The sequence below is a fragment of the Ammospiza caudacuta genome, chromosome 6, assembly GCF_027887145.1.
Source record: "Ammospiza caudacuta isolate bAmmCau1 chromosome 6, bAmmCau1.pri, whole genome shotgun sequence".
NCBI classification, from domain to species: Eukaryota; Metazoa; Chordata; class Aves; order Passeriformes; family Passerellidae; genus Ammospiza; species Ammospiza caudacuta.
Genome location: NC_080598.1, coordinates 62199062 through 62220280, shown reverse-complemented (window position 1 = coordinate 62220280; position 21219 = coordinate 62199062).

Here is a 21219-nt window from a genome sequence, read left to right as displayed (position 1 = left end):
AGAGGTCTCTTCCAACCTCATTATTCTGTGATTCTGTGAGATTCTGTGAGTTGAGGACACCTGAGAGCTGTGACTTAGTGAATTTGGTGTTAATGCTGATGTGAAGCACTCTGTGGAATCAAGCCATGCACCTCCACTATTTCACCCTCCAAGTACCCTGAATATCCTCAAAATTATGTCTTGACAGTCAGTGAAAGAAGCCGGGCAGCAAGCAGGAGGATTTCTTTGTACTGACACAGAAACTTGTTTGGGATTTGCTTATCTTACTGTGATTTGGCTTTGTAAGATTTCCATCCTGAGAAACGATGGGAAGGCATCCCCTGAGGGAAGGGACTCCTGGTCCACACATGACTACCTCCAAATTGTTGTGCTGGCCATTTCATCACTGGGCAGAGACAAACCTTGGTGGACTCCAGCCACCTGCCTTGGAGAGATGCAGGGAGCCAAAACATGCCATAAGTGCAGTTCCCTCCCTGGCTGTATTTCAGATTGCCCAAGGCACCACCCCCGTGCTTCACTGACAAGATGAGCTTTGTCTTCTCACTCTCTGCTGTGCACAGGCTGTGCAAAGCTCCTTCCAGTCCCTCTCAGTGCCTGTGAAACCATCCTGGACATGGTTTTTAACAGCCCACTCACTTTGGAGCACCTTAACACCCTACAAACTGCAGTCCTGGAGAGAATTAAAAAATCCCAGTTTGTCCCAGCATCTTGTTACTGGTAATGGCTGCAGACCATAAGGGTAGGGGAGACAGTGAAATTTCCCCCATATTTTGTTCCATTTCCCAGACACGTGCAGCTCAGAGACTTCCCAAGAAAGAGACAGTGTCTTTGGGTTTATTGGTCTGGGATGGATTTTTATTCCATTGATTGGTTTAGGAGCTTTATGATTTAAACTTTTGGCACCCAAAATTTCCTTTGGCATGAGATCAGCATTTCCTTTGGCAATGAGATCAAAAAACCTCACTGACCTCATTGACCTCATGCATTTGTTTTGGAATCCATCAAACAATCATTCTGGTTGATATTGCTCATGAGACAGTGCATCCTCATTCCTGGTCACCTTCTCCATCCCTCTTTTTATGTTATAGGTTCTTCAAATCAAACTTTCATATTTTCTTTTTTGACCTGTGAAGGCTTTGTCAGTTTAGGATTCCTTCTGTGGAAGCCATTACTTCAGCAAACCTCGTCACCCACCTCTCCATCCTTTTTTTAGCTCTAAATCTCTGCCTGGCACAGTGAGATGAAAATTGCCTGTGATGCTTAGGACATTAGGCACAGCTTCCACAGGAACCTTCACACACCAGGCATTTCCCAGCTCCCTCACCAAGGGCACCTGTGTTGTGTGTGAGCAAATCTCATGGGACACCCCAAAGCTGTCCCTGCAGCAGCAGCCACAACCAGAATGGGAACGGAGGGATGCCAGCCGGTAGAGAGTTTGCAGTTATGAAAAAGCCAGAGAAGAAATTGTTAATAACATAGAGGTACCTGGTATCAACTGTTTGGGCACTCTCAAAGCATCTGGGTATTCCCTGAAACTCAGAAATTATTATAAAAGCAGCTCATTCCATCACACAGCCTGTTGAGAATTTCATGCATGCACTGGGGAAAAAAAAAAAAAATCATGATTGCTAAACGCTCCATTTTCTTTTCAAGACACTGTGCTAGTCTGAAGTGGTGTATGTATACATTTCAGGCAAATGTGTACTTTGTCTTCAAATGAACAGCTTTCAAAATGATCTTTGGTTAAGCTCCCTTTTATTTTTATCTTTTATTCGCCTACAATGCCAGCTGAGGTTACCCATCTCCCGACAGCTACCAAATGGACTCGTAATTGTAAGGCTCGGTGATTTAATTAGACTCATTCTAAACACTCACATTTTTATCAATTAGTTAATGGGCTAAAGAGAGTCTTATTGTTGGAGCCAGGTCATTTGGAAGCTGGAGCCTTCGTGAGGGCAAGAAGCTGAAGAACAACAGCGTTAATATCTGTAATTAACCTCACGAGTCCTGGTTTGTTCAATTAGGACTGAACCCCCTCTCCATCCATATGCCTTTCGTCAGATGGGCTTTTAATTTGAAATAATTGTTACAGAAAAAAAATCAACAAATAATAGCTTCTTTTTTTTTTCTTTTTTTTTTTTTTTTCCCTCAAATGCAGACACATATGAAAACAAAAAGCACAATCTTGACACACGTGCCTGTGAGCTATTTATTAGAGCCTGGTTAATTCACAGCTCCCGTATAAATAATCATTCTAGGTTTTTAAAGATTAACAAAGCTCTTGGTAACAGATATTGCGGGATCTTTTCAAATTGATCCTCATCTTGTAATATGTAGCTGTGTCTTTTTTTATGCTGCGTTTTCTACTACTACCAAAAAAAAAAAAGTTTGGGCTTTGATTACTTTTTGCAATTTGTTGCATGTGATTTCTGTGCTTTGGGAGTCTGATACATCTGGTAGTTGTTTTTTTCCTGAGGACGAGCTGTCTGGTATAAATACATCTGTTATAAATGAGAAAAGAGAAACACAGAACAGCCCACCATTACAGAATTAAAAAATTATTACAGAACTACAGCAGGTTCAGCATGCCTGTCTGTGTATATATTAAAATACACACACCCATCTATGATGTTTAATTAGTCATGCTATACTGTAAATATTTAAATATATTTATGTCTAGGAGAGTGTATGTACTTGGATATGCACATATATGTGAGGACCAAGCTTTGCACAGGATCTTTCTACCTTAAAAATTTCAATTATTCATTTTTATTTATAGGGACTATATATATATATTTGCCAGTGTGTATATACAGATGTATCTGTATAAACATAAAAGCCCACTTTCCTGGCTTGCTGAGACAATAGGCACTCTGTGTGTCCTTAATCTTGTATATAATGTATACACAGTAAACATGCCCTTAACACTTGCTCCTGCATTTTCATTCTCTGCAACTTATTCATCTCTGTTCCAATTGCCATCTACAGATAAATCCCAGGACAGACACACAGATGATTTTTTTAAGCTGCCTTTGAATTCATTCAGTCAAAAGAGAGCAAAATTAATTAGAAAGATTTAAGGATGGGCGTGATCACATCAGCGCAAGGCATTTAAAAGAGGGTCGGAGGTAGGTAAGTAGATACTAAAAATACCTCCTGGATTACGTTAGGTCCTCAATCATAGGCATTAATTGCATATTGCTTCCACAGAGAAATGTCTCTGCCCAGCCAACACACCCACACCTGCTCAGTTCTGTGTGCAAGCGCCTAATTCCACTGAACTCGAGGGGCTGTGCAGATACACAATGGGGAGACTGGTGCTGCCAGCAGCAGCACTGGATTTTTCCATGGTTAGGGTTTCCCTTGGGAGGGGGGAATTCACCCTGGAAATGGGGTCCCCACCTTGGGCCAGCCACACAGGAGACCTCAGACCCACGCCTGGCCAACACAGAGGTGTTACTGAGCCCACACCTTAATCCCAGACCCCGAACTCTGCGGGGTCCTGGGGACACCTGGGCTGCACCAGGGCCATGGCACAGCGTGGCCAGTGCCACCAGCCCTGCCCTGCTGCCACCCCGAGCCCAACCTCCAGCCCAGGAAGGATCGAGCCCTCTCCAGCACAGCCATTCCCATCACAAAGCACGGTGGGTCCAACCATAATTGGTTCCAAATTAAGCAGGATTAAATAACGCAAACGTAACACAGAACAAACGCTGAGAAGTCAGGCCTTCTTTTTTACACAGTTGTCTTTTTTTTTTTTTAACAGCGCCAAAGAAAGAGGCAAATTGTTGTGTAAAAATACGCGAAAATAATAGTGGTCCTGGAAGGAATGTTTTTCTTCTCTCTGGCTGCTACAAAAACAGTTGACTACTGAGAAGCAAAGAGGAAATTTGCAAGAAAGGGCACAGCACAACAGCAGCAGGGACTGTTAAGGGGAACGGTAGGCGCTTTGTTATTTCGGGAACTTCACTGTAATTTTAAAGCGTTATTTATAATAGTAATAATGCCAGCCAACTTGTTTCACTTAATACACAACCAGCCTAAATAAAAGGCTACAAAAGCAGCTGGGAACAGTACAGTTTCCTACTGTAATTGTGTGTACGTATCCCAACATCTGATGAGCCCCGCTCTACGTTCCCTTATTGTTATCGCCAACAATTATTCCCGTGCATGCGCCGCAGCGCCCGGAGCTCCGCTGAGCCGCACAAAATGCACTCTTTGTCTCCTTAATTATTAGGCAGACAGTTCATTCTGTCCCACGTCCAAGTTCCAGACAGGTGGAATAAGGAGGTGGCATCTGTCTTAATATTGAATGCCACGCTTCCCCCATCTGCCGCCCGTAACAGCGCGCGCGGGGGCTGCTTGGCTTCGGTTGCTCCGTCCCGCACCCGGCCATATGCCCCGGTGTGCCGCACGTGCCGCCGCGGCCGCGAAGGAGCCGGGGTCAGGCACGTGCTGGAGTCAGCAGGTGACAGTCAATGCCGCCACCGAGAGCCGCCCCCCTGCGCCAATAGAAAGGGGCCTTCAAAGTCAATTGACGGGAACGGAGCCGGCGCTGCCAATCAAATTTTTTTTTTTTTTTTTTGCAGGGCATACCTTCCAGGCTAGGCAAATAAGAAGATTTAGAGCACATGGCAGTTCATCGTTTATAATCCTGTCTTAGCCCAGCATGGCTTAGTGATAGTTCTGTGACAGATGATGAGCACATGACAGCTGGGGGATCTTATACAAACTCATACAGTAAAATTAAAATTAAATTAGTGACACACTTGTACACATTAGTTGTGCAACAGTTATGCAATCTGTTCGGGACCCTTAATGCAAACCATCGCTGATTTAAATAATTTATACTGGTGCCGAGGTGCTGGGTTGTGGGGTTTTTTCCCCTCTCCCAGAAGGAATGCAGCATTTGAACATTTTTAACTTTAAACAGCTCTGTCCTTTTCATTCTGTTTTCCCTCTCATTTCTTCTCCAGAAAGAAAGCAAAGACTTCATTTTTTTAAAGTTTTTTTCATTTTGTTTTAATTTTTTCTTTTTTTTTTTTCATTTTTTTAAAAGAAATTTTCAGAAAGGCTGCTCTGGAGTTCTGGGAGTGTTTTTTTCTTGCTGAGTGCACCATGCAATTCATAATACTATGGCTGGCTTATTTTCCTACATAGCCATACTAGGCTGCCATTAAAAAACAAACAAACAAACAAATAAAAACGAACGTACTGATCTCTTCCCCCCCAAGATGCAGAGTAGGAAGGAAACCTATAAGATTTGGGTGTTTTTAGATGCAGGAGTATAATAAACTGGCTGTTCTTTGGCTCTTTAATCTGATAATCTTGTTACTATTTTATGTTTGTGTGTTGGGGGAAAAAAAAAGAGAGAAGTAATCACTGAAATGATGACAGTAGATCTGCAGTTTGAAAAGACTCATAACTTTAAAGCTTAGAGGGCCTGATCCTTTTATCCGCGTGGGCTTGACACCAGACTACCTCTATTAGCTTTAGTGGAGTTCCACCTGATTTACACAGGGTAAACAGAGACAGCATTCGACCCTGAAATCCTTTTTGGAAGGCCACTCTCTACACCAGCAGCATGTATTTACTGCTCCTTCCCAATCCCTGCGTGTTTCCCAGTCACTAAAACTGCAGCTCAGCCACACAAAGTGGTTTTACCCTCGTGGGTAGTAAAACTGTGGGGTCCAAAAGCTGTTGCAATGCTGATCTATACTGCAATAATTCAGGGAATCATAATGGTTTACCAGCTGTGATAGGAAAAAACAAAATAAATTTAAAAAAAGAATGGAGAAAATCTTGGGCTCTTTTCCTTTAAGCAAATTTATTATTTATTTATTTATTTACTTACTTACTTATTTATTTTTGTGTGTGCATTTAATCACAACTAGAGGATGATTTGGGGATTCCCAGCCACAGGAATTTTCCCAGCTAGTAAGGATAGTGCGTGTGCATTTATGTTTATATATAATTGAGATTAGAGGATAATTTGGAGGCTGTGGAAATGCTCACAGTTAGGAAGGCTAGTTTGTGTCTTTGCAAGCTGTCTCTGTGTTAGGTTCCTTTTTCATTTATGTAAAGGAATAACCCATGAATACCACCCAAATGGTGATCCAGTCTTTGAACCCTCACACTAAAAAGGAAAATTCTTGTTCTACGTATTGTTATTTTTATGCTAATAAGGTCAGTGAGGGATTTTTAGTTGAAGATGTCCTTGCTTGTTCAGGGTGTTGGACAGGTTGACCTTAAAGGTCGCTTCTGACCCAACCCAATCTTAGTTTAGGATCCCACAGAATATTTTTAGCATCCTCCCCTTCCCACCCAGAAGCATCTGGAGGCTCAAGCCATCCCCACTACCTGTGGTGCCCTGAGTTAAACTCAGCTCACCTGGAGCTCGCTGAGGATGATTCACCTGACAGTTCCATCCATGTCAGCAGGATGCAGAGAGCTGCCAGATGGTGAGGTGGCTGCAGCCCAGCCCAGCTGGGAGTGCAGCCTCAGGTGGTCCCTGCTGTGTGTGAATGCAGCGTGTTGTGTGTCACCTGTGCAGAGCCACGGGCACTGGTGGGCCCAGCTACTGCTGGTGGCAGTGGGGAGGGCTCACAGGGGCATCCAGGTGGCCACCACCTCCAGGGAAAAGGCCCTAGACATCGGCTGAGGTTCTGGGAAATATCCCCCATGCTCCTTCCCTGCTCACGCAGAGGTTAATGCCACATCTCCCACTGTGTTCCTGCTCTTTCATGGTCCATCTATGAGTGGAGTGAGGTGAGGAGATCCCAGACCTTGTGCTGCCCAGGCCTTGGAGGATGGACCCATGTCAGATTATGGCTTTGAGAATTCTCTACAAATCCATTTCCCACAGACCCACAGCAGCAATGCTGGGCCAGTCAATCCCAGCATGGTCATCACTGCTTGGCTGCTCCATTCTCTGGCACTGGGACACCAGGCCAGTCTGCTGAGGAAGCACAAAAGCTTCAAAAAGCCACCTCTGGGCCATTTCTCTGGCTTGATATTCTCTCTTCCGCCACATCTCTGCTCTTATTCAGGCTCTGTTCTTCCCCAGCCTCCAGACCAGGAGTCAAACCCTTCATCCAACAAACCCACTCCATTCTTCAGCTTCATTTGGTCTCCAGTTATTTATGGGACATTGTGGCCCTAGACTTGGCAGGTTGTGAGGTGCAACAAGCCACTGGTACCCTGACTATGGAAGGAAACTGGGAGAGAGATGGCAGTGGGCTCATCTCTGCCTGGAAATGCTCACACAGAATTGCACTCACACTGCTGTTGTGGCCCCAATACTGTGTGACAAACACAAGGCCCCTGGTACACAGAGCTGCAAGATGTTTTGTAGAGAAATGGTTTTTAAAAAAAACTTTTAAGAGCTTTAAAACATGGCTTTCTCCCTGTTCTCTGCTTCTTCTCCCTGGGGCTGGGTAACAGCAGGTTCTTCTGGCAACATGAGTCCAATTGTGCAGGTTTCAGAAGGAGAGAAAAATGGTGTATAATCAATTGTATATAATAAAACTCAGGGGGAAAAAAGCCTTTTCCATGCTGCACAATATCAGCATTTTGCAATTGGACACTGTATTTACCAAGGCTAGAAAGAAAAGATGCCTTCCAAGGGAGAGTGTGGGGCTTTAAAACACAAATCACAGGGTGCAAGCCGAGTTACTGGAACCTATCATAGAGTGTTGGTTGCCCCACACATCAGAATGAAGCCATTTAAGGATGGAAAACCCCTCTGCAAGTGGCAAAAAAGCAGCTGTTGGGAACATCTGCAGCAGCATGCGCCCACCTCACCTGAGACGCACATGAAGGGAAACCATCATCATAGAATCATCACAGAATGGTTTGAGTTGGAAGAGACCTTAAAAATGACATTTTTCTAACCCTCTCACCATGAAGAGGGACACCTTCCACTAGAGCAGGTGCTCCAAGCCCTGTCCAACATATCCTTGAATATTCGCAGGGATGGGACAGCCACAACAACGGTTCCAGTGCCAAATCCCAAATCTTTCCTTCACAGGTTGTGGTGGTGTTTGCAGGGATCCTAGGATGAGGGAAGAGATGAGAATCTTGGCTCCATGTTCCAAAAGGCTGATTTATTATTTTATTATATATATTATAATAAAAGAAAATTATATATTAAAACTATACCAAAAGAATAGAAGAAAGGATTTCATCAGAAGGCTAGAAAGGAATGATAATAAAATCTTGTGACTGCTCACAGCCTCAACACAGGTGGCTGTCATTGGTCATCAAGTAAAAACAATTTCACTTGCTGGGTAAACAATTCTCCAGATCACATCCCAAAGCAGCAAAACATGGGGAAGCTGAAGCTTCTCAGCTTCTCAGGAGAAAAGATCCTGGCAAAAGAATTTTTCATAAAATATGTCTGTGACAATAGGTTGGAAGGGACCACCTTGTCCCCTGCTCAGAAACGACTCTGGGGCCTCCTCCACTACCCTGCTCAGGGAGGTTGCCCTGTGCAGGACCAGGAGTTGGACTTGTTGGTGCTTCCAGCTCAGGGTATTCTATGGTTCTGTGCTTCTATGGATGTAGTTCAGCAGCTTCTTCTCACCACACCTCACACCTGCCCTCCTATTTCACCTTTCCCGCACAACTGCACTTGAGCTGGAGGGGCAGGATTGCTGTTATTCAGGAGAAAAAAAAAAAATGGAAGTTTTTTTACCTCTCTCTTTCCTGGTAACTAGAATAACAAATTCTAAGGAAAAAGATCCAAGCAGGCTGAAGATAAATTGGATAAATCACAGACAAATCACACCTTTGTGCTCTGCACACCACAGACACACGGGTGTGGAGCAGAGTCAGGGCTGGAGAGAAGCTTATCCACGTCCTGCACATGGGCAGCTTTTTAATTACTTGATGGAGGGACGCGCTGTGATTTGCAGAGCAACCTGGGAATGGGACATCTGTCTCCCACTAAACCAGGCCAGTCAGGGGGATTAGGTACCTGTCCTCTCTGAAAAGAAGCCTGACCCTCCAGCATGGCCATGTCCTCTTCCATGGGGCTTAAAAAGGAAGGAAGCAGGAGCTAGGCTGGGGTTCAACACCACAAATCAGTTCCCAGCTCCTTGCTGTATGATGCAGTTATCCATTTAACTCCTCTGCCTCCTTGGTTTATCAGCTGTGATAGAAAAATAATGTAAATAATGGTTCCAAGGATAAGGAGACACGCAGGTGGCAAGTGGGACGTCCTGGGCTGTTGTATTGCCTTGAAATACTGGGTGGGATATTTCTGGCTGGTGTTGTGTCTCTGTGCTCTTGTACCAGGTCTCAAGGCTGCAATATATGCCCAAAAGTCAACAAGATTTTAGTTTGACAATGAACCCTGACACCCGGATTATAAAGTGTTTCCAGGACACAAATAGGACATGATGGTTTGGCCCCTCTGTTTGTGGGGATAACTATGTGTTTGGGGTGCAAACAATTGTGTGAAATACACCCATGCACACTGGCATGGACTCCCTAATCATTCCATTTGTGAATGAACCACATTTCATAAAAATATGTGGGGCACCACAAGAATTAATAACAAAGGTGCAGAGCCACAATGAACATTTTGTGTGAGCTCATGGGCATAATGAAATGAACAAAGCCAGAGGAGAAACACAGAGAACAATATCTTCACTATCAGCAGTTTACTTCAGTCTACTTATGTATGATCAAAGACTACAAATATAGTTTAAACAGCATGAAATAATGGCCAGGTTTGCAACGTGAAATAATTTTAGGTGGAAAAAAAATAAAGAAGAAAAGGCAAAACACACGACGGGCTCGGTGCCACGATGCAATGGGCGTGTGGGCTCATTTTGTGATGAGCAGCCAAGGAATGGCAGCAGTAGGGAAATGAGGCTGGAGGAGCTAACCTCCCTCCTACCTACCTCCTCTTTGAAGATTTCCACATTCTGGGGAGAGGATAATGAAAAATATTTTACCTCCTCTATTACAGAGGTGTCAGTGGACACAAAAAAAAAAAAAAAAAAAAAAAAGGGAAAAAAGCCCAAACAGAAAAAACCCCAAGGATGTAGGGTAATGCAATTGCCAGGCAGATGTTGGAGGGAGGGCAGGGCTGCTCCCTCTGACTCCAGAGGAGAAGAAGATGCACAGAGAGAGCAGCTGAATTATTCACAAGGGATAAAGGGTACTGGAACTCGCTCCCTGCAGCCCCCAGCGAGTGACTCAGCTTTCCCCCTCCTGTTTGCCTGGCTTAGCAAGCATCTCCTTCCACCCAAAAATCACAGAGGTGAGCTTCTCCATGGCCCCTCTGTATCCAAGAGGGCACACTGACATTCCTGCCCCTTCTCCTCCAGCAGCTCCTTGGCCCCATCCTTTCCCCAAACATTCAGCACCACTAATTCAGGGATGGGTGAGGGACCTGAGCAGGGCTCCTGCCCTGGGGGATCCCTGTGTCCCCTGGCATGGCAGCAGCCAGGCACAGGAGCCTGGAGTGAGGAATCAGGGCTTGGATTGCAGCTGGAGCTGAGGAGGGTTGGCATCCTTGTGGCTCATTCCAGGCACACACGAGGCCTCCAGGCCGCCACTGACCATGGCAGCAGCAGCAGGATGACAGTGGGGTGACAGCCACGGTGTCACACCTGGTGCAAACCAGCATCGAGGTGGGAGAGCTGCTGCTCCATCCCAGCAACCTCAGCCAAAAGCAAAAGCAGCTGCAGCTGTCACTGGAGGTACCAGTGATCACACTTAAGGCTGTTTAGGTTTTTTTTTCTCCATTTAGTCTCCTGTTTTCAGCTGCTGTTGCTTCTCAATAACTAAACACTTCACTTGAGATCCTTAATGTTTATTCCCAGCCTTAGGGTGAATTCTGCAGTTTTGTCTGCTTTTAGTTGTTTGGTTTAGGGTTTTTAGATGTGTTTTATTTTTTTTTTTTTCCCTTTTTCTCCCAAGGAGAGCAGAATGCCCCAGTCTTTTGGAGTTTTGAATTAGTGTTGCTAATGCTAAAAATTGGCTCCAGCAGCATTCAGGTTTAACCCTTTCATATTTTGTAATTGGTATTTTACCATTTAGGAGTTTGATTGGGGGAGAAACATGGAATTTAGCAGATGGGCAGCACTGGAGGGGGACAGTTGCTGTTTTCTGTCCCTGGTAAAACAGGTTTAGGTGCAGCCACGCTGCAGCCCTTTGGTGACCCTCACACTGAAAAAATCCCAGCTCCAAACATGACACTGAGACACCACCAACTCCAAATTTCACAGAAGAGCCAGCAATCAACCCCTTCTGACCCTGGGCTGGTTTGGGAAGCACAGGATGAGTAAAATACGAGGGTGTTTTACTCCCTGCTCTTCCACCGACCGGCACAAATAATTCTGTGAACTTCACAGCCCTTATTACTGAGCACGGCCTAATAATGTCATCTCAGGAGGCAAGTAATTGCAGTAATTAAGAGGTTGCACAAGGTCACTTGAGGCAGGGCTGGGAATACAAGCTTTTGTCTCTCACCCTGCTGCTGTGCCCTAAGAAGATGTGCACTGCAGCCACGGGCTGAGTGTGACCACCCAAGCCACCTCCCTTCCACAACCAGCAGGGACAGCAGCAAAAAGGGCTTTAAAGCTCTTTTTTCCTTCCCCTACCCAGGAAACCTGCTTTGTAGAAATGGTTTGAAGCTGCTGTTTTGTGGGTGAGGAGGAGGAAGGAGGAGCATCGAGCAGGCGGAAGCGATTGCCCCCAAATCCTGTCCCTGCTTTAAGAAACCTGCAGTGTTTCACATCAAAAACGTTTCGTGCTTGCACAGGGTGTGTGAGCCCTTCCCCACCCAGCCTTTGCTGTGCACATACGTCTGGGAAGCAGGCATCACATTCCACAGGCTTCATTCTTAGGGGCTTTCCCTAATTTTTGATGGCTCAATTTTGCCCCTTTCAGGCTGTCTGAAGCATGAGTCTGCCTGTCTGTCATCTGATTGATGGAAGGGACTGCCTGTTCCACAGGGAGGGAAGAGCCACCCCAGCACCCAGCCCTGCCTCTCCCCAGCTGATGGAGCAGATGAGGGGATGCAGGGAGTTACATAAAAATGTAGGAAGCAGAAACTTAATGAAATGGCTCTAAATGTGACAGCATTCATGAAAAGATTAATTACCAGGAGTAAAGGGGGAAGGATGCCAGGAATTGATAGGATTGGTACCAATACCAAAAGCCTGCTGTGCTAGTAGAGCCATAATATGCAGTCCTAATCTGAGGGCCTATTGTTTTTCTTACAGAAACAACAGGCTCCAGCCAATGAGACAAAAGGGGCTACATTACAGTTTCTGCAGGAAAAACAACAACAGCCATTAGAAATAATTATCTTAAGACAAATCGTCAAGCAGAGTGTGGCACACACAAATATCCTCCCAAGCATGAGGCTCTGGGAAGAGAGGAGCTGTTGCTGTATTTATCCCAGTGGTTGCACGAATGAAGGGAGAGGATTGGAAAGCGGGAGAGAGTGAGGAGCAAAAGGAGATGGGGGGAAGAAAGAGGGAGAGATAAAAAAGCAGGTTTTCCCATCAGTGACCAGTCAGGGCTCTCATGCCTGGCATGGGCATGTCCAAGGATGTGGTCCCTATGTGCAATTCCAGCAGAAAAGAGGGAATATGTGCTCATCTGGATTTGCTGCTTAGGCCCTCAATTTGCCAGGGTGTAATTAACTGTGAGGAAGGGCAGCAAAGAATCAAACCCAGAAAGTCTCTCAAATGAGATCATTATTACTGTTCCCCACAAAGACCTGCTCTCCCTACTTCCCCCGAAGCAAAGTAGGCTATATTTTTAATTTGTTCTTCCCCATCTCCTCTCCTTGGCAGAATTGATGTATCTGACATATGAAATCACAAACTAACCCGTGGCAGGATGAAAATGAAAAAGCTCCATTTTGCAGTGGGATTAGACGACCACATTTGACTAATGGCGATTTCCTGCTGCATTTTATGTTGGCTGTGATTGTGCAAAAACTTTAAACTGAAATTTCAGATGACTGGAGACACTGAGAACGTTGCATTAACTCCCCATACAATGAGGTTTTACAGGATGCTACCAAATATATCCTTAGACGGCATTTCCCTCTGTATTTTGGGTTATTTGTAAGTGTAAATATATCACATATTTTGATGTGTGCATGGCTTTTCTATATGATTGGTGTGGGTACTGATCAGTATTGTATTTTAGCTGTAATAATACAATATAAAATACACATAAACCCAGTATAATTTTATTGGTACAAATCCAAATGGCTCTGTAAACAAGGACTACATCTATATGGGGTGTCTGCATACAAATAAATCCTGGCAGAGCAATTCTCTAAAGTCATCTTCCACCACCCCTAATGGAGACTACTTTATGTAAAGGAAAACATTGAAAAGGACATATCTATACCTATCTCACTTGAAACAAAAAATCCACAACATTCTGTAACCTCTGCAGGGTTAATACATAACATATGGTGTCTGTTTCACATGCTAATAGTGACTTTTTAATTTGAAGTCAGCCCCAATGAATCTAAATCCGTGCTGTCTCCAGGATTAATTATGAGTACTAGACTGTGATACCAAGCCTCTCTTCTTGATAAGCTTTATAACCAGGCTTGCACACAGGATAAAACAGCTCCGGAGAGCTGCCATATTTAACCTATGTGTGACCTGCTGGTGCATCTTTTGGAGAAAGAAAGCACCTTGGGGAGGTGCTTGGTCCTGTTGTGAGGGCATGGGCACTGCCAAGGTGAGAAACACACCAGTGATGGGTGCTGACATTAATTACGGAGCCACAGACACCTATTTATGCAATATACAAACATTGGAAAGCAGGGAATGGGTCCAAGTGGAGTGAAGCATTCTGAGCTCCACAGCTCACAGGTTAACCAACATCTTCTCCATCTCATCTGCTTCTCCTGCCCACAGCCCTGTGTGTTTGGGAGCTCCTCCTGGTGCTGGTTTTCTGGGCTGGGGTGGAATCCTCAGGGACAGGGGAACACAAGTGACCATCCCAGCTTGGCCTCAAGGTCCATCTAGTAGAGGTGCTTAGAGAAAAACCATAAAAACGAGGTCAGCCCTCCCCCTTATCACCTCCATTCCTTGCAGCACTGAGCTTCTGAGCCAGAGGCTGTATCTTTTTTGCTCAAATAGGCCTGGCTGGTGCTCACTGCATGAATTTGTCTGTAGCTCAACCTGTTTGTGCCTCGATTCCCACAGCGGAGCGCGCGGCCAGCGAGGGCTCTCCCTGGCCCAAGGTAATTTCACAGCAGCACAAAACCCTTAATGTCACTTTAAATAGGTTTAGGTGCAAAGATCAGAGCCTATCCTAAGCACTGCTATAATGTTTCTCCTTGGAGAAAACAGCTTCTTGATGCCCAGAGGATCCTGCTGTGGCGAAGACATTAGAAGTGGTTTTCTCTGAAATACATGTGGTGGGATGCTCAGGTGGCTGCAAGTTCATCTTCCCTTCCTTGACAAATAGGCCTGCTTAAAGAATTGAGGCTTCCTTTCTTTCTCTGAATCTCTTTTATTAACCTCAGGTTTTTAAATTACTGCAAAATACATTTAAAGTGGTTTTCAAGGTCACTGGAAAACTACATTTTCGGAGTGTCAGTAGAAAATAACCAACTTTCGGACCACGAAAACGATGATATTTATTTTTGAACCTGCAAACCCGGTGATAAACCCAAGCTGTTTACATTAGTTTGAAATCTGTTTTCCTGGTTCTGGCCAGCCATGGCCCTGCTGCAGCTACTTTTCCCTCCAGATAATTTGCCATTCCCACTGCAGCGTAAATTCTTCCCCAGACAGTAATGCTGTGGCTGCCAGCCCTGCCACCAAAATGGCCCTGTCTCACAAGCTAAGTCGGATCAGCCTGAGACAGGATTTTCCTGACACAAACTGTCTGTCAGGGCTGTGGAACTGGGGGAGTGGGGTTTCTGGGGGTGGCATCCACATCTGTGGCTCGATATGAAGCTGTCACCCCACAGTCAGTGCCTGGTGCTGCGGTATTGCCTGCAACCGCCTCCCAGAGAAACAGGAACAATTATTTGTAATAATTAACAATCCCAGAAGAGTTTTCAGGAGAGCTGATGTGTTTATCTGCCATGTCTTGGCTAAATTCCAGCAAGGACTGCACGACATGCTGCCTCTGCCATTGTATCTCATCCACCTAAATTCTCCTACAATTTTGATCAGGATGGAGAGCCTTTTGTTATTCCCTCTCCAGCAGCTCTTGCACTGGATTCATGCATTTGGAAATAGCTGCCGAGCCAAATACATTTCAGTTACAAGTCATCAGTGCTGCAAATTCTTCTGATTTTATAATCAGTCTTAGGATTTTTGGCATTTTTTCCGAAAGCCTGAGCTGTTGGAGTCCTTAGGAAGCACCAGGATCTCAGTTTTCATGATTTTAAGTAAGTGGCTCACCCCTGCAGTTGAAAACACGAGGCATGTTTACCCTAGAGGCTGAGAAGCCAGATGGTGGATAAAGAAAATGCAACAATTTGGGGTTTTAATCTCGTGATTTTTTAAGCCAATCTCATAATTTTGGGGAGCTGGTTTGTGAATGTCCGCAGTTGGCATTAGCGAGTGATCATATTTTACGAGGAGCGCTTAATTAATTGCTGATTTAATTTGTGTTTGCCAAAAGCTTTGAAATCCTTGGATTCATTGAGTTCCTTTTAGGACAGAATACAATTTCCAGTGCTAAATCTGCTCAGATCTGCTACTCTGGGAATCTCTCAGTGGCCAGCAGTTCAATTTAAGGGATGAAACGCATTTTGGTGGCATTCTCACCCTAAACACTTTGAAGGCCCCACTCCCTGGAGGCAGAGGGTTGTACATGAGCACAAGATGAGCAGTGTCTTCTAAAGGGTACAAAACAGAAAATCCTCTGGGTCAGGCTCATCCTCAGTTTTGGGGAGATCATTCACCAGCCCCTAAGCAGGACAGGGAATTTTGTGGGGGTCTTCCATTGCCACTGAAGGCCAGAAGAATTTGTGTTCTTTTGGGCATCCAGCCCTCAGGCTGTTGAAGGTCTCTGCTGACCACCAAGATTTCATAGAATCACAGAGGGGTTTGGGTTGAGAGAGATTTTAAACACCAGGCTGCTCCAAGCCCCATCCCACCTGGCCTTGAACACTTCCACGGATGGCACAGCCACAGCTCCCTGACCCAGCCAGGCAGACATTTCTGTGACACAAACCTGTCACTGCATTCAAAATTGCACATAAAATAAGCAGCTCCTTCTAACCCTCCACCAGACATCTTAAGAAAAGGCCAAACTCTGCTCAGAGTGGGGTGGTTTCACCTCAGGGTCATTCAGGCAGCTGGGGCATGGAAAATGGTGTGTCATGCAGTAAAATAAGGTGCCTCGTGCTAGGCCTGCTGAGAATGTCTTCTAAGCCAAAATAATGCTGGGTCTTATTTACTTGACAGCTCAGACATTAATTTAAGACAGGCACAAATGAATCACCAGCCATGTTACAGTTGCCTCATTGGAATCCCTCTGCTATAATCTCACAGTTTTTTCACCTAATTAATTTCCCCTTTCCTTGCACCAGTGTTTCATGAGTGTATCTTGTTTGGAGGAGATTAAGAGTCACACACTTCATTAGTAAGGTGTAAATTATCAGAGAGACCCTCTCCATCCACCTGCTTAATTGGGTTAATGAAGCGTCTCTGTGGGCCCTGCTAAGACAGCACTGCTCTCTGCTCCCTGCAGGTGTTACCAGGGCTGTTTGGAAAATAAATGGAGACCTTAAAGTTCCCACCTTGGTGCTTTTTGAGACTTTTGGGCGTTTAATTTATTTTTAAAAGGGGAAAAAAGAGCTAAAGTTGACATGAATTGCAAGACAAAGCATTCCTGCCTGCGCAATTACAGTCATAATATTGCTCAAATGATTCCACATCAGAACTAATTCATAATTAATACTAACTTCTAATTTTTTCTCTACCTTAAGCAGCTAGATTGCATTAATATAACACACACAGAGATACTATTAATGCTCAGTTAAATGGTTAAACTGGTAGAAGTGCCACAGCAATGCAAGGGTAAAAATGGGGAGTGTGTGTTCAATCTCTGCAATGTGGGGTACAGACAGTGCTGGGCAATGAGTGCCCCTTGTGCCTGCCAGACATGATCCCACATGGAAACCAGGTCCCTTTATCTCTGTCTCACCTCTCCTTGGCTTTTGGAGACTATTCTTGGAAGGGAAAGTGATAAAACCTCTATCAGGCGCATACATTACAGCACACCCACAGAACAGGAAATTTTGAGGTGATGTGAGAGATTATTTGCACTGCATGTCTGGGCTCAGAGAGTCACTGCTCCTCCAGCCTGGAACAGAAACACGAGGGGATGACTCACGAGTGCTGATGTCACTTGTGGGGTGATCCTGAGCGAGGTCAAACCCCACAAACACCAAAGCTCTTCAAACATCCTCAGGCTCATGAGCAACTCATTGAACTCGCGCTCGTGCAGCCAGAAACAAATCCAGCAGCAGCCCAGGGACTCAGCCAGATGGACAATTTGTGGAGGCAAAATGAGGAGAAAGGCTGTGGGTAAATTATTTGTCACGAAATATTCGCCTGGCTCTACCTGACAGAGCAGAGTCCCGCGTTTGATCTCCGCGAGCGACTGTCGTGGGAATCAAAGGGAGTTTTGTCAGGGGATTAAGTGCAGAAGTTGTCGTCAAGAACTACATTAAAGATAAGAAATCCAGAGTGTGGCCCAAAGTGCCTAATCCCAGCACAACTAGTGAATTATTAAGTTGGTCATTTGACAGAAGGAGGAGGGAAAAAAAATCCAACTGTTTTTGAGACTGCCTAAAAAAAGAGGTTTCTATTAAAATACAGTGGTTGCATAATGAGAACACAACATGCAGCTCCAACATGAGAGCTGGGATCTTGCACCAGCTATAGAATGATGGCAGAAAACAGCAGCTTCCAAGGGCTGCCTCTTTTTTCCAGGTGTATGATTTGGACCTCCAGCTCTGATTGCTGGGGAAAATGCAAACTTTTTGAGGTATGAGCAGTAGCTCACCTTTGCAGACTTGAGATGTGCCTGAGATACCTGGGTGATCCCAAACAGAGCCTACAGGCTCCAGTCCTGCCCACAGTGTCCATGCCTTGGTGGCAAATCAGGAGAGCTGAGGTGTCCATTTCTGCCAGGAGCACAGAGCTGCTCTGTCACTTCTGCATCCAGCTCTGGGGATCCCAGCATGAGAGGGGTTTGGAGATGCTGGAGCCAGTCCAGAGGAGCCACAGAGCTGCTGCAAGGGCTGGAGGCAGGCTGGGAGAGCTGGGGGTGCTGCCCTGGAGAGGAGAAGGCTCCAGGGAGAGCTCAGAGCCCCTGGCAGGGCCTGAAGGGGCTCCAGGAGAGCTGCAGAGGGACTGGGGACAAGGCATGGAGGGACAGGACACAGGGAATGGCTGCCAGTGCCAGAGGGCAGGGATGGATGGGAGATTGGGATGGAATTCGTCATAATGAGAGTGCTGAGGCCCTGGCACAGGGTGCCCAGAGAAGCTGTGGCTGCCCCTGGATCCCTGGAATGACCAAGGCCAGGTTGGACAGGGTTTAGAGCCACCTGAGATGGTGGAAGGTGTCCCTGCAGGGGACAATCTCATGGCAGGGAACTGGAACCTTAAAAATGGTTTTTAATGTCCCTTCCAACCCAAACCACATTATGATTCCAGGATAACGACAGACAGGAAAACACCCAGCAGCTAGAGAAGAAAGCAAAGTGGAAATGCTGGATTTGTGGACAAACAAGATGGAAACATCTGCACAAGGCAGCTGACCACGGGGGTGAATGTGAGAAAACAGAAATCTTTACAGGCTCATGGGGAAAAGAGAAGAGGTGTGAGTGAAACATCATCTCCAGGAGTCCTGCCAGGGATAAAGGTGTTTGAAGAGCTGTTTGAAGGGACCCCAGCAGAACGAGATACTGTTTGTTACACGAAATCAAGGGGAGGGGAGGCACCAGGTGCTTGCATAACCGAGATGGGAACTCTGCCTTGCCGACCTCACAGGGACAGGCTCACTTGTGAGGGCTGGGACAGGGTGTGGAGGGGCAGAAAGAATCCCACAGCAATGCCTCCAGCTAGGAAGGGCAGCACCAGGGGCCTGAGTGTGACACAGGGAGCAGAAAGCAAAAATTCTCCCCCAGGGTCACTCTAAGAGCTCAATGCCATCGCGCTGGGAAATGGGGATAAGGACACAGAGAAGATGATGCCGCTCCAAGATATGACACCCCAAGATCACCTCTGCTGTCCCTGGGAATCTCTGGGTCTCAGAGATCAGATTGATCTCTGCAATCACCCTTGCAGATATCCCAAAGAACTCCCAGACACCATGAAGATCACAGCAAGTTTGGGGTGGTTCCAAGAGGACCCTGCCAGAGCCCCTGGCTGGAGGTGATGTCCCAGCCAGGGACACACAGTGGGATTGCCCAAAGGGGCTGCACAATCCACAACAGAGCAAAGACCACCTGCTCCTACCTGTGCACACACCTGGCTCTGCCATGAGCCCTTAATTCCCATATCCAGCCAGGAATCAGTGCTGGAGTTGGAAGAGGCCTTAAAGATTGTGTGGTTCCACATTTCTGGGGGTTGGAACCACGTGATTTTCCAGGCCCCTTCCAACACAAACCATGCCAGGATTCTATGATTCCAAGGAGTGTTTCTGTGGTTGGCACAAAGCAGGAGAGAGCAGTGCTTGAGGGAGCTGGGGTACATGATCCCTCCCTCACAAATGATCCCTCACTCAACTGCAGCTGTGGGCTTGTGCAGGAGGGCACAGAGATCCCTCAGGCTCCCCCTGCATCACAGACATCAGGTAAAAACTCTCCTTTGTGTGAGCAAAGTCCCCAGACAGGGAGCAGAGAGCCTGAGAGGAATCGCTATCCTCTGAGATATTCAAAATTTGACCAAAGGAATGTGATTTAACCTTGAAGTTTGTTCTGCTTTGCGCAGGATCTAGGACTGGAGACCCACAAAAGTCCCTTCAGGCTTGAATTGTTTTAACTTTTTCATTCTTTGGCTACCCAGTTTATGCAGAATACTGCCTGACAAGAGGCAGCCAGTGTGAATTTGTCAAGAACAAATCTGCCCAGAGCAGAGAGCCACTGCAATGTGGCTGCTCCATCCCAGGGGAGAGGTGATTGCCCATTCCCTGGGTATTTCTGTTCCCTCAGAGAACTGCATACATTTGGTCTTGATTCTGTCAGAGTTACTCAGGCTACTAAAATGCCTCCATTAAAAAGATGTGCATGTGGGAGAGACACAAGTCTGTAGCATGAGGAGCCTCTGTGGCTGCTGCAGGCTGCTGCCAACCTGTGAAAACACATCCAGGAGACACTGAAAAGGGGAGGTGGGAAAGGCTTCAGGACCCTCTTTGTCAAAGCAGAGCAGCGAAGAGCTCTGCTGAAAGGTGAACCAGCTTGAGTTTGTTTGCTGACACCTCCCTGCTTGGCTCCTCAAAGCTTGCAATCCCCTGCCACCCCTTGGCAATGGCACAGTCCTGTCTGCCTTGCATCCCTCTCCTTTATCTACTTTTTTTTTTTGGTTTTCTTTTGTCACTCAGCTGACAAGAAACTCTTCCAAAACAATGGCGCACTTGGGCCTGTCCTCACCGAAAGCAAATGATTTACAAATAAGCTCAACATCCCCACCAGGTCAGGGTGAGGATCTGTAAATCATCACACTCTGCACCAAGATTTGTTTTTGGTGAAAGTTCTGGTGAAAGATGAATCCTGCTGGCTTCAAATAACTGGAGCACTGTCCTTGACTCAGAATCTATCAGCTGCTCTTGCCAAGCAAGGGGTGGAAATATTGGAGAATCACTTTCTTCCTACACTGAACTACCATGGAAAATGGATCACAGAATATCCTGAGCTGGGAGGGACCCACAAGGATCATCAAATTTAACTCCTGAAAGACCTTTAGACATCTTTGGTTTTTCTTTATGGGTGAAAATAAACCAGTTTGTGTTTATCTCTCTGCATCCCGTCCTGATGACATCTGGAAGAGGCTTCCAGCCACCTCAGGTAGTGGGGGCACCACCGGCCACATCCCCTGGGATGCAATCAGGAGGAGGGGATGTGCTGTAAACAGCAGCAGCAGCCTGCCTGGGGTCTGTGTTTTAATGGGTGCAAGAATCGGTGTTAGCATATGCTAACCACTCTTTGCAGGGTGATCATTATGCAAATGCCTACGGTAAACAGGTAGGAAATTA